This window comes from Vulpes vulpes, chromosome 4, assembly GCF_048418805.1.
Source record: "Vulpes vulpes isolate BD-2025 chromosome 4, VulVul3, whole genome shotgun sequence".
In the NCBI taxonomy this organism is placed as follows: Eukaryota; Metazoa; Chordata; class Mammalia; order Carnivora; family Canidae; genus Vulpes; species Vulpes vulpes.
Window position 1 is genome coordinate 135589988 of NC_132783.1, and position 15063 is coordinate 135605050.

The following is a 15063-nucleotide window of genomic DNA, read 5'->3' on the forward strand; positions in this document are numbered from 1 at the left end:
AACTTAATTTTCTGTTTTCCTTTTCCTCTAAAGATAATTACAATGAACTGGTCTTTTTCCTACCCCCACTCTATCCCAACCCTAAACATATGGGAACAAAGCAAAGCTTCACAACTCAAAGGAATGGTTTGTTTATAGGGATGGAAGGAACAGAAGCCTGAATTAGCTTTCCACTTGCCACGACATAATATTAGCCCGATGATCCTGACCTCAGTTCCGATCCTGTGGGTGGCTTTGTATGTTCTGCTTTTGTGTATTTTCTTAGACAATAAAATGAGCGTATTCCAAAAGCTCCAAAGGAAGACTTGGTAAAATATTTACAGCATGCAGCCTGGATAATAATGCGAGTTTGTGGATGAGACAATGTCAAAGAAAGATGTTATTATCATAGAGAAAAATAGAGCCACTCGTTATCAGAACCACTGATGCTGCTAGAAACGAGACCAGGAGGAGTATAAAAATTTGTTTGTGCCTGTGTTTTACTTTCTGTTGATGAGCATATTTATATAGGAACAAACTATTCATTTTAACATTGCTTAGGCATTCTTCTTGCCGTTTCACTGAAAGAAATAATGCAAAGCAAGAAATAGAGAAATGTACTTCTAAGAAAGTGATTTATGTGTGTGATATACTTAATCCTAAGGAACACCAGGTCAAGTGTTATTATCTTAACACATTTTTAAGTTATGATAACAGATAGAAGTGTGGTAACCATAAGCATGATTCTATACCAATGATATTATATTATTTCTCTTAATAATCTTTCAATCTCCTAGAGCACAGTACACAGTAAGCAATGATCTTTCTTAGGCTAGACCATGCACAGTGTTGTTTTGAACTACTTTGCCCAATTTGGCTGCATTAGCCTAACTGCAAATGTCAGGTGTGGTCTACCAGATGATAATTAATAATACTTGGAAGGCTTCTTCATGATGAGGTTAATGAATGTGTTAAAATAGAGCAGTGGATGTTATACTGTGGACTACAATGCATATACATTTTCTATAAATTAAGACAAAGTTTTTCAAGTTAAAAATAGTGGTGGGGCCTAGATAGATATTTTGTCAATAAAACAATTACATACGCACAAAAATCTAAATGATCTATCAGGGTTCAACTACTAATTTTTAATTTCCTCCTAACTATGACATTTTAAAACCCTGCACTAACTCTCTCTTCTCTTTTGTTTTAAATTTGTCTTCTGTTACTGATCCTCTTATATCTAATTCACACTATCCATGTCCACATCATCATGCTCTTGGCTGACCATACCCTTTAATTAGTATCCATATTACTATGTACAGAAAATTCTAAGTCTCCAGATACTCAAAGTTTACAATAATTACATATTTTAGTCATACTTTTTAAAAGGGGTTATTTTGCTTTAAACACCATTTTTAAAATACCGCCTTCAGAATTTTTTTGTATGTGTTAATAAGGGCAATTCATGATAATTGCTCTAATAACCACAAAAACACAGTGGCTTAAAACCATTTCTTGTTAATATCATAGTTTAATGAGGGTCAGTTGATTCTCCTGGACATCCCCTCCATGCCAGCTTCTAAATATTGCATTCCATCTCTCTCCCAATTCATAGTAGGTCCTCACTTTTGCCCCAGAAATGGCAACACAAAGTTCCATCATCCAGTCTCCACAAACCAAACCCCTGATCTCCAGTTCATCCACAGCTTTCTCCATCAAGTCCAGATAGTTCTCTTTTCAGAAAGGTGACCTATGAATAATTGCAGACAAGTTATCGCATGCATGCACACACACACATATCCTAAATATATAAGAATGAAACAGGGACAAAAATAACTGGAATAAAATACTGTATTAGAAAAGGAAAGAATGAAAAGGATACAAAATATCTGGTCCATCTGATTCTTGAAATACACAGAATCCAGATAATGAGACAGGTATCCTGGCTTCTTCCATTGTATGTCTTTGTCATATCAAAATTCTTTGAATTCTTGTGGGAAAACTGAGGTCAATATATTATACAAGAAAATGGAGACATTTTAAAAAATAGATTTAAAGTGTCTTATTTCTTTGGCCAAAACAAAGTCACATTGAGGAGCAAGAGGTGACTGACTGGTAGTATTGTCTTCTTATATGACCAGTGGAAAAATGAATTGGTTTGAGGAAAACAAAATTATATTTGCCGCATTATAGAATGGCTTGTATTCTTCTCCTCAGCCTCTGCAATTCTGCTTTTTTTCTAATCTAAAATCAACATACTGTTCTATCTATATTCTGTCTTCACTAAAACGAGAGTGATATCTTTAGAAAAATTCTCTATGGCTATAGTAATAATTTCATGATTGAATCGAAGCTGCACTCAATCCTGCCTGGGATAGTAACATGAAAACCATGATAATTTTTTGTGTAATATCATCAATATCTTCTATGATCACAGTGGCAAGGGGGATTTTGTAGTTTGGAATCTAAAAAACCAGCAGAAGTGGCTTGATGTAGGTTTCTTATCTGAGTGCTACTACCCAAGGTTCAAATTATTTAGAATCATATCTGAATATGTTAGTTTGGTCGTCTGGGCTATGCTCTTTCTACTCCACATGTACATTTTCTCCTCATATGCATTAGTTATGAAAAGCCAGGTCTACACTTTGGTCTGAACCAGTTTCTTCCTTTTAATAGTTATTTGTGTCCCAAGATAAGCTGAAGTACACTAAAATTTTCAAGGGTTTACTTGATTTCATCCATTTGAATCTGGCAGTGCTTAACTGAAAGTGGTTAGAAGAAATCTTATATGGTCTACCTAGAAGCAAAACAAGGAACTTATTTGATTGGCTATCGCTAATGTGGTTACCTTGTTTGGGAAAACCTAGTATGGTGCTTGTGATTGGTTATCCTTAAATTTCAATTCTTGGATATAAATGCATTTACAGAATTGACTGGGGCTTAGGTTTTGGTTTGCGCATGCAGGCTACCAAGGCATTAGGGATATTTCAGTCAATTGGACTCTTTGTTTAATTATTTAACATGTACAGGGATCTAGGCACAATATTAAAAAAAATTAAATGAGTGCTTAATTTGTGCATGTTGATTACTTTAATGTATAGTTACTAAGACATTTAAATAAGTATAATACTCTATAAAATGCATAATTTTCTTCGTTAAAGTGCAAAAATGACTAAGTGTAGTTTACTAAAGCAATAATAATTTATCCCTAAACACAGACAAGGGGTCATTACTTGCTATGATTCAAGTATACACATTGTCTAGCACAGGTTTTCTGAATTCAGATATTCCATCTTCATAGCGGGGAGTAATAATATGGATTATTAGGTGCTAACAAACAAGTAAACAAAACCAAGTCATTTTTATACCTAATTTGAGGTTATAATTTTGAAGGAGGCAATGTTAAAATTAAGCTTTGTTCTGATATTCCGATCATAGAAACACAACAGATCTTAATGCTTTGCTAAAATTCTCCACAGTGCTTTGAATTGAAACACTTTTGCATTTTCGGAAATACTAAGCTAAAAATAAACTTCTAAAGGATAGATCATTTAAGTACTAAAAGACATAAAAACTAAAATAAAAATTAAATGTATTTATTTATCTGTATTCAATCCATCTGAACATAAGTTAAAATTATCCCCTTATATAAAACAGACAAATGTCAACAATCCTGAGTAAATGAGGATTTGAATAAGCACAAACTGTAGTAATGGCATAAATCTATTTTCTTAACCCTCCATTTGGATGGTATGGCTTTGAAATTACTATATGTCTTCAAAATTAGATCACTGAAGATTTTTATATGCTTCTACTTAGGAGAGTTTACATTTTTTATTTGAAAGAAATAGTGCAATAATTAGCCTTGTCTATTTTTCTACATCTTTAATCTATTTAGTTCTCCAAAATTTCAGAATCATCAAATTTGTTATTCAAAAACCTTTAAGTTTCAAGAAATAGAATCATACATTAGGCAAAGGAGGAAAATATAAGAATGTGGTACACTTTCTTTTTTTAAAGATTTATTTATTTATTTGAGAGAGAGAAAGAACAAGTAGGAGAGGCAGAGGGAGAGAGAATCTCAAGCAGACTCCCCACTGAGTGTGGAGCCTGATACAGGGCTGTATCTTAAGACCCAGAGTTCATGACCTGAACCAAAACCAAGAGTTAGAAGGCTCAACCAACTGTGCCATCCACTTTCTCTTGCACACAAGCACATCCTTTCTCAAGTATGAAGGAATTTTTCCTACTTCACAGTTCACATGATATACAAAGGTGACCCAACCCTGGGCTATACCTCAAATTAAATGTATACAGTTCAGCTAACTAGAACAGCTAGGTAAGAGATTCAATAATGTGAGGGTTTTAAATAATCTTTGTGCACAAAAAATACAAATAAAGAAAAAGGTCATGTTATTTTTCTAGAGAAAGCTTAAAGCTCATTGTCAAAAGTTTGTCTGATTCTAGTCTTAACCCTCCTTCCTCAAAATACCAACTTCAGTTACAAAGGCTGTACAGATTCATGTATAATTACATATAGATGTAATCTTACATGGAAGAACAGATACATGTGAGTTTTACTAGTACTAAATAGAAGAGCTTTGATGGAGTCTTCCTTGAGTGAGAAATAGAAAGTTTAACTGGAATTAAAACTTAATACTAGAAGTGGATTAAATCTATTCTCGGTAACTTTTAGAAGCAGTTTATGTATTTTATTGAAAAATGTCACATCATAGCTCAACAGATTGTCTTGTGTTAATCTACCATATTATTTCAACAGAGGTACTGGTCCGAAAGAAAATATTGCTCCATTTAAATGCTAATGTAAATACTGCTAGGAGGTCTCTTCAAGATTATGGGTTCTGAGTACTTAAGTTATAGAACATTTGGCCTTTATAGATAAAGTTCCTTTACTTCAGTTAAAAAGCTGTATCTATAAAAGGAAAATGACTTTGTCACTCCGTTGGTTCCTAATACCATTAAATATTTATTAAGATTCAACAGTACACTAAACATTTATAAAGTAAGAATAGAATAATGTTTACTTTAATTAAGCTAGTATCCGAAGATTCTTAAGGGAGATAGATGTGTGATACACACATTTATGTATTGCTTTTCCAGGTAAGGTTAGGTTTTGGACTCACAATAGCTTCTCTGTTATATTTTGTTTATTTTTATGGAATTAGAAAAAATACTTAAAATTTCTCTATATCCATGATAGTAAGTTCATTAAAATGAAGGCAGATATATCCTGGAGATTGCCCTTACGGCATATTGTTATGATTATGTTTTGCTCTTTTGGTTCTTATTTTGATATTTATTCTACTAAACAATGAATAGAATAATCAAAAAACAATAGGTATGTTTATGGCTTATATTAAGACGCTATGATTTTTCTGTAATATATGGAAACAACAACCATTAGAGTCTCAGGAGACATCTCAAATTCACTCATTCACTTTGCCAGTAAAAAAAACATGTGGCCCAGAGAACTTCAGGCCCATTGACAATCCAATGCTTTTATCAACCTGTCAATCATGGAAGCAGGCAGACATTCAAAAGCAGTTAAATAGCTGTGCATCTAGCCAGAAAAAAAACAAAGAGAAAGAGAGGGAGAGATATTGTGAACCTAAAATAGCAGCCACTGTCCTATCACTGCAAATAGACAGGGACCCAGATTGTAGGAGAGTTCCTGTGGTAGTGCCATGTAAAAGACTGAGTTCATCTTCTTTAACATGTTTCCTGGAAATGAGGATTCTAAAGCACTTTCCTTTGAGTGAGCTAAACCTGCCTCAAAAATGAAGTCCTGGGTAAAGGAAAAATTCAACTTATATTTAGAAAAACACTCTCTCTCTCTCTCTCTCTCTCTCTCTCTCTCTCTCAGGATACAGGGCAAGTAGAAGAAAGCTTCTTTCTTGTTAAGTGATCTTCTATTATAAAAATATTCCATATATATAGTAAATTGTTCCCCCATTAAAGTGCAACATTTCTCATTAAATTTTCAGGGTTAAATACTACTATTTTGAAGTTAGCATCACACAAATGCACACAGGCCAAAGACCAGGCATAAATTTCTATGCTTAATATTTTTAATCAAATAAGGAGAGTGGGAATGATGCTTTGATACTACCATGTGCCAAGAGATGACTCAACACACTCATAGCATCTTCTGGAGTTACTGTGAAATCTTCATTGCTGCAATGATGCATGATACCATTTGGCCTCACATGACAGGAGAGGATTATTTGCCTATTAGGTTCACCTCTGTTCTTTTCTTATCAGGCTGTGCTATATCCGGTGAAACTACTTGGTATCCAAAACCAAGTACAGACACGGAAATTACCTCCTGTAGTCCTGGTGAAGATGATGATGATGATGATAATGCTGGAGGTGGTGAATGATGATCATTAGTAACATGATTAGGGACATGATCGTTATGTTGAGCATTCACTTAGGACCTCCTACATGCTACGCTTTGTTTTTATTTTAAATGTGTTACCTCATTTATTTATGGCAATAACCCTATGAAGTTGCTAATATGGTCATCCTCATTTTTAGATAAGTAAACTCATACACAGTGGTGGAAGTACCTATATACAAGCCCTGCATATCATACTGTAACATCCTAGCTCGATCTAATTATAGGGTGTATATACGCTCACATTTATTAATACTCATTAATATACATGACATATATTTTATATATATCGTATTTATTTAAAAGATTGTACAATTAATTTGAAGATCTCAAAAATGAAGTTCTTGAATTCCAGTTTGAGATTTATCTCCATTTTTATGTCACTGGTAGAAAGTATTAAAGCAACCACTCTGGATCACTCTTTATATGGCTCTCCTAAACTATCTCTAGGCATTATAGGTAAAAAATATTCTGTTTAATAATCACAACTGCCTTAATATCTTTAAGCAGAGTAAAAAAGAAAGAACATGGGGCAATTTCTAATAATTGACACATTCAGTAATTTTCTTTAGTAGAAATTTTCACGTTCACATTTTAAATTGTTTTGGCTTTAACTCGGTGACTCAAATTATACCTTCCACAATGTTAGAAAGAAATCAGTGGTCCAAAAGTCATATAAACCTGTATACTGATGTCAGCTGCCTGCAAGAGTCTGACCAGATAAAATGGGCGACTATTTGGAAATTTCCTAACATTTGTATAGTTATGGTGAATTGCACTTATTTTATCTTCAGTGCAGCCTGAAGTGAGAGTTTGATATATAGGGAATATTATTTTCTGAGAGTAGGCTCGTTCAATTCAGTGCAGCATAAATACTTAGGTATTTCAGGCTTTTCAAAGAGACAAGCTCAGTAATTCAAGACAACCACCTTTTCCCTTCTCCCCAGCAGATGCCTCTGTTCCCTCTGCATAAAAAATGATGTAGTTCCTGTTCCGAACTGAATATTTATGTCCCCTTTAAATTTGCATGTTGAAGCTCTAGCCCCCAGTTTGGCTGTCTTTGGAGACAAGGCCTCTAAAGAAGTAAGGTTAAAGAGTCACAGAGGTGGGTCCCTGATCTGATAAGATTAGTGTCCTTTCCTAGAAGAAATACCAGAGCACTTCCAGCCCAGCTCTTTCACTCTCCCCAAGAAGGGATCATGAAAGGGCACAATAGGATGGCAGCTCCCCGACGACAGAAATGAACCTCAGCAGAAATCAGTGATCTTATACCTTCATCTTGGACTTCCAGCCTCCAGGACCGTGAGAAAATAAATTTGTGCTGTTTAAGCCACCTGGTCTGTGGCATGTTGTCCTCTCAGCCTGAGCCTACTAACAGAGTTCTTAAATATGAGTTTCCCTTGTTCCTTTTCATATCCTGTACGGTAACGTATTTTTCATACTGAAATTATTGGGGCAGTGTAGTACCTTGGGCTGAATTTTAATGTTGTCTTTAGGCACTTCAGTTTAGCTTGCAGAGTTATTACATCTGACCTCAGCGTGGTGTTCCGGGGAGGGCAGCGCTGGCTGTAGGCTCTGAGAGCTCTATCCGGGGCCATGTAGCTTTCATTCTAGATCCCTGACTTAGGTTTGTTTGTTTGCATTAATTTTGATCAAATCTTTTCTAAGCCAAATGTGGGAAGTCAACTAATTAATATTTAATTGTCCCCCACAATGCCTTGTAATGGCAAAATAGAAGTGAGAGACATTTAGAATGGGGTAGGTAAGGGATGCTGAAAATTGTGGGGTTATCTATGGGTATATCTATGTGGAAAAAAGATCACTATCCTAGAACTAATTTAGATAGTAAGATATTTTTAAATACATTTATGCATTTACCTCTTTAGCCCCATTTTGAATTTTATTATATGGGGCCAAAGAAAAACTTAAAGCAGATCTAGTCCAGCAGGCTGGCATGACACTTGCTTATTATTGATTGTGAAACTGAATGTTAGACACTTCAATTGGATAATAGTTTTGTATTGTTACCTCTTAACAAAACAGCTTCTACACATTTTTTTCACTTCTGAAATAGTCTCATTTAAATAAAAAGGAAATCGGTCCTTGCTCTAATATATTGGCAAATATTAAGTAACCTGAATGATTTTGATCTATCTGAATAATCTTCTTCACGAATAGTTATTTAGAGAGATTACAATATTGGAAAGCACCTAAAGAGGTCCTTAAATTCTTAACCTATACCAGGCAGAAAGGTGAAATACAATTTCAATATATTGATTGGAGAAATCTAGGCTGTTAATACCAATTCTATAGCTGTGGTATTATGTGAGGCCTTACTATCTTTATTCATGGTTTTACTATAATTAGTATAGCTGTACTAGTAGGAGAGTAAGGATTAATTACACAGGCTCTAGGTATGCTTTGTAAATAAACAATCACTTATTTATAGCTTAGTTAATGTGATATTGATTCCCCAGCTCATTGTGGACCTAGTGTCAAATCCTGACATTAGTCAGGTAACGACACTTTTCCTCAAGGATACAACCTGAATTAGTGAATGGCTTAATATTTTCTGATTTTGTACAAAACTACTTTTACAAAGTTTGAAGGATAATAATTTTGATTAAGCTATTTTAATGGATTCAAGAGGTAGAATTTTCTCATCTCTGGTTGAGATTTTCTCTGGAAGTATCTGCCTCTGGAGAAATTAGATTCCATTAACTGTCTGATTCATTTAACCTGCAATTCTCAGAAAGCAAACAACACTGGCCGTCACCAGAGGCTTTATATTTGAAGAAGAGACCACTTTGGTTTTATAAGCCTGTGGATTCTTTTTCATCTGCTCAGTGTGCTTAGGTAAATGGTATCTAACTATTTACTCAGAGCCAAAGAAGGATGTAAAAAATACTTTCACTTTTTGGAACTTACCCAAATTAAAGAAATAAAGTTTCCATGGAAGTACAGCTGGCTCCAATCAGGTCTGTCCTCTACTACCTTTGTGTCTTCCAACTTGTTTTCCATTCTAGACAGGCTTTTCTTCTCTGACATACTATCTCCTTTGTGCATATCATCATTGGTCATTTATTTTACTTGCCTGCCAAAATCCACAGGGGAAGAGAATGTGCTATTATTACTACTTGCATAGGTAAGTTTTGGGATTTTGCAACTATAGTTGTGCGTATATTGAACACTCCCCTACCTTCTCCTTCATTTGCGTATGGGGGAGTTATATACTTAATTCTACCCTCTTCCCCCACAAATTATTAAACTTTGGGATGGAAAAAACAGATGCTGAATCAGTATAGTAATTTGAATGTATATTCACTGCCTTTTTAAGTAAAGTCATTCTATTATAAAACATCCCTAAGATTCTTTAAAATTACTACCAGATATAAAGCAAAGAGTAAGTTAAAATGTGAGAATTGCAAAGATAAGATCATGATGCAGGAATCTCCATGTTGGTTCACTCTACATGAATTATGGTGATAAGAAAAAGCCAAATGGAATTAAGGGCTCTGTGCCATGCAAGGTATTGCCTTGCTTAGGATCTTTTTTCATAAAAACCCCTAAGAGCATTGAGAAGACTGATCCTCATATGAAATTCACCAGTGGATATTATTGACCTGACTTGGTAGTTAGCTGGAAATTCCAATAGCTTACATAAGATGTCTCATTAGAGAAATTTATCTTTTCTGACAGACACATAGTATTATGACCATGAAATAATGGGGTAGAAAAGATCTGTCTTCATACAGGAGGCAGTGAATTCTTTATAAACATCTCCCTGTTCTGTAGTAACAGAAAGACAAAACAAAACAAAATCAGATATGACGGACTGGTTTTTGCTCATGTGTTATTGATTACTATTCTATGAAAACTGTACAATCCTTTAATCTCTTTCAATTTCTTCTATAGATATATTCTATTCTATAAAATAGGAATTAAAACATTCCTGTTTTTCTTTGTATTTCACAAGAAGTTTGAGGGTAATCACATTTTTAAACACCGCGTGTGTGCGTAAAGTAAAACATTTTGAAAAATGTAAACATCTAAATATTAGATTAAAAACAGTCTGAAAGGGATATGTATTCTCTTTTATTTTTATAGAGGGTCATTTCAATTTTACCTCCTAAAATTTCACATTTTGTATAGTACTATATATTCATTCTTTTTATTATTTTATTTTATTTATTTTATTTTATTTTATTTTATTTTATTTTATTTTATATGTTTTTATTGGAGCTCAATTTGCAAATATATAGCATAACACCCAGTGCTCATCCCATCAAGTGCCCCCCTCAGTGCCCGTCACCCAGTCACCCCAACCCCTGCCCACCTCCCTTTCCTCCACCCCTTCTTCGTTTCCCAGAGTTAGGAGTCTCTCACATTCTGTCCTCCTCTCTGATATTTCCCACTCATTTTCTCTTCTTTCCCCTTTATTCCCTTTCACTATTTTTTATATTCCCCAAATGAATGAGACCATATAATGTTTGTCCTTCTCTGATTGACTTATTTCACTCAGCATAATATCCTCCAGTTCCAACCACATCGAAGCAAACAGTGGGTATTTGTCATTTCTAATGGCTGAGTAATATTCCACTGTATACATTACATATTCATTCTTGATGCCCAAGTCAGTCAACCTGAAATGTGATTTTACTAAGTGTTTATAACATGCTTACTGGACTTGGCTGGTCTTTTTAAAAAATTTAATATGTCTACTTTGAGTTTATGGTTCCTATTTTGGCATAAATGTTATTTATTTTTTATTTATTTATTTATTTATTTATTTGAGATTTTATTTATTATTAATGAGAGACACAGAGAGAGAGAGGCAGAGACACAGGCAGAGGGAGGAGCAGGCTTCATGCAGGGAGCCTGATGTGGGACTCGATCCTGGGTCTCGAAGATCAGGCCCTGGGCTAAAGGCAGCACTAAACCACTGAGCCACCCGGGCTGCCCTGGTTTTGTTTTTAACTACGACACTGGTATTTAGACCAGATCAGAGATCTTCTTTGCTATTGCACCAATATTTGGTGTATAAATGTGTTTGTTTCTCACGTCCCACAGATGTACACTCCACTTTCTCTATCACTTCATCTCATTACAGTTTTGAACACAGGGGGCTTCTATGCATCCCTCTATGAGAGATATATTTCTTATTTTTTTCTATTCTTCTTTCAAGTTCAGGTGATATTTTCTCCCCTCTTGAGTTTGGAAGCATGGGTAATATCCTCCTTCATTCACCTCCCAGAATCTCACTAGGTTTAGAAATGGAGTTAATAAGGGTATTTTCAGTAGCAGTAACATTATGAAGGTTGATAAGACAATTCCATTACTGTCTTTGTCCTTTTAATTCAATTTTAGGAAAGATGGAAATTTTTTCTTCTTGAAAAGATGGGTAATTTGTACCAAAATTTTAAGTAAGTTGCTTTTAAAATATTTTCAAAGAGCAGCCTCTAAGTAGTAGTATCAAAAGCCACTACATGGCTATCTTGAAGGTAGAAACTAATTGTGAATATTATTATTAAAACTATGACAGGGATGCCTGGGTGATGCAGTTAATTAAGCATCTAATTCTTGATTTTGGCTCAGGTCATGATCTCAGGCTTTTGAGAGAGATCACACAATCTCTCCTGAGCTCCTGGCCAGGCTCTACTCTCAGCAGGGATTCTGCTTGAGATTCTCTCTCATTCTTTCCCTCTGCTCCTCCCCCTGCTTGTGTGTGCATTCTCTCTCTAAAAATAAATAAATAAGGGGCAGCCCGGGTGGCTCAGGGGTTTAGCATTGAGTTCCACATCAGGCTCCCTGCATGGAGCCTGCTTCTCCCTCAGCCTGTGTCTCTGCCTCTCTCTGTGTATGTGTCTCTCATGAGTAAGTAAATAAAATCTTTAAAATAAATAAATAAATAAACAAATAAATAAATAATAAAATATTAAATAAAACATAGCACAGATACAACAATAGATATTGGCTCATATAAAGTCTAAAATGTATATAATTCTTGGAAAATTCATTCCCTGAATAAAGGGTTTTAATATAGTAATTCTGATGTATATTGGAAACAACTTCATAAAAAATAATTTGTTCATAGATGACATGTTTTTAAGATATGCTAACATATTAATTTAATAAATGGCTACTATGTTATACTCTAAGCGTTTTATACCTCAGTGTATTATATAAATTTGGGTATTATATAAAAATAGGTTGTGTTTTATGACACCTATTAAACATCTATTTTTAAATGAGAAACTTAGAGGTATTAAGGGACTGGCTGAAGGGTCTGTAGCCAAAAAGATATAGAACCAGAACTCAAAGTGAAGAAATTCTTTTGCCCACTCATGTGCAGCTTCCTCTATGCCTGAAGGCTATCCCATTTTCTTTATGCTCATCTTGTGGTGGAGCGAATAAACAATAATTAAGAAAAAGATAATTTTAAAAATTAAGTGAATTTATTTTATTTAAAGATGTTAGCTTCTCTCAGAAAAACCTTAATATATGTGTATGTAGTGTATATGGCAGTGATGCATATTGCAGGATCAAGGTCTGTGTCTATAGGACTGTATCTTCAGTGAATATCTGTATGCATGTGCTCGGTCTACCTCATTTGTCTCTCCATCTAGAACTGGAGTTGACATGCCTGTTAGACATATTCCATTTTTCTGTCTGATTGTTATTTGTCAGTTTCTCTGTCTAGAAATATACTTTAGTATGCATCTAATGTGTCTACATATATCATTGTTCAACCTCAGAATGCTTGCTTTGTCCTATTCCATTTTTCAATCCCTTCCCCATATGAAAGACTTAATGATTTCTATAATAATGGCAATGGATGCAATTCATAATCTAAAAGGCTTAAATCTGATATACTTGAGCCTGTAGCAGTGTTTTTCCTCTTTCCTCTGATTTTTTAAATGTGCTTGTATCATTCATGTAGATATGATAATAAAATCAGGAGTGATTAAATTAAATATATACCTACTCTTAAATGTGTATTTTTATTATAAACACATACCTAAAAATTATAGGCATATTAATCTTAAACAAGATGTTTTGTCGCTAAGGTCCTATATCAAGCTGATCTTCCATACCCAATTCACTGTATTATAATACAGTGTTTTAAAGGGCATACTTTTGTCACCAGTGCTTTATAATAAGATTCTAAAAGGCTGATGTGAACACATCTAATTGAAGCAGGAGCATATTCTTGTAATGGATAGCTTGGGCAATAGATCCACCAGAGTGTGTAACACTGCAGCAATGATTACTTTTAATGCTGGACAAGATAGTTAAATTTTCTAAAATTCAGATCTCTCTTTGGAATTACAAATAAATTTGTCTCAAATTGTCACTATGGGATTTTTGCTTCTGGCTATGATGGAGTAATTGGCACCAGATTACCAGATTAGCATGAAATATGGAATTCTTAGAACTGTCTTCAACTTGAGCAGGATTATTCTATGATATATGAATAAAATGATGATTAAAGTGATCCTAGCACTTTGCCTGGAGGTACTTTCCAGACTGCAGTGTAGGAAAGCAATGCTGAGGGTTGGATACAGAAGTCTTAAAGTATTGAGAAGGGAAATATTAGAGTTCATAGCTTCAAGATGGTCTGAAATTTGTATGACAGGACGGTGTTGGACAGAGAAGTTCTATAAATTTGTATAGGAGTCTTCTTAAGTTTTTGACCAGATAATATGAGGTGAATCTCATTCTCGCAGTGTGAATCTCCATGAATCTGACAGAAAAGTTATTCTGAGGCAGTATTAACTACACAATATACTGGGATATGTAAAAATTCCAAAAAGTCAGTCAGGAGACCTATTTGAACACCACAGGAATTTGGTTAAATCCCTGAAAGACCATGCCCAAGGATTAAGGTTACTAGAGTCTTGTAGGTCTGTCTTAAGCTAAAAAACAAATATCTAAAAGATAAAGCTGACCCATTAGTAAATTAACTAACTGACCTTCCAAAAAGAACTTTAATAGTTCTTAAAGGAAGACAATAAAATTCATTCTCAACATTATAGTACTTACAATGTCTACTATATAATAAAAACATTACTAGGTATGCAAAACAGAATAATGGGATCCATGAACAGAAAAAAAGTCAATAGACATATAGCTAGACATATACAGTTGTTGAAATTAGCATCAATAGATTTAAAATGTCTGTATAAATATGTTAAAAGAGTAAGAAATACATGAACATGATGAGAGAAAAAATAGGGAATTGTAGTAGCAAAATTAAGACTGTAAAAACCAATCAAATAAAAATTTGTTTAGAAAAGTCAATATCTAAAGTGAAGAATTCAGTGAATGGGCTAAATAGTAAATTTGATGCTGAAGATCAGTAAACTTGAAGACAGATCAAGAGAAACTATCCAAATTAAAGAAAACAGAGGGGCAAAAAAAGCTCAGTGATATCAAACAATCTGGCATCTATGTATGTGGAGTCATAGAAAGTTAGAGAAGGAAAGAATATTTGGAGAAATAATAGCTGAAAGTGTTCCAAATTTTATGAAGATATAAGCCTGTGGATTCCAGAGGCTTACTAACTGTGTAGCATAATGGAAATCAAAGGACACCATAACTAGGAACATTATAGTCAAGTCACTGAATATAAAAATAAAATATTAAAAACATCTAACAAAATG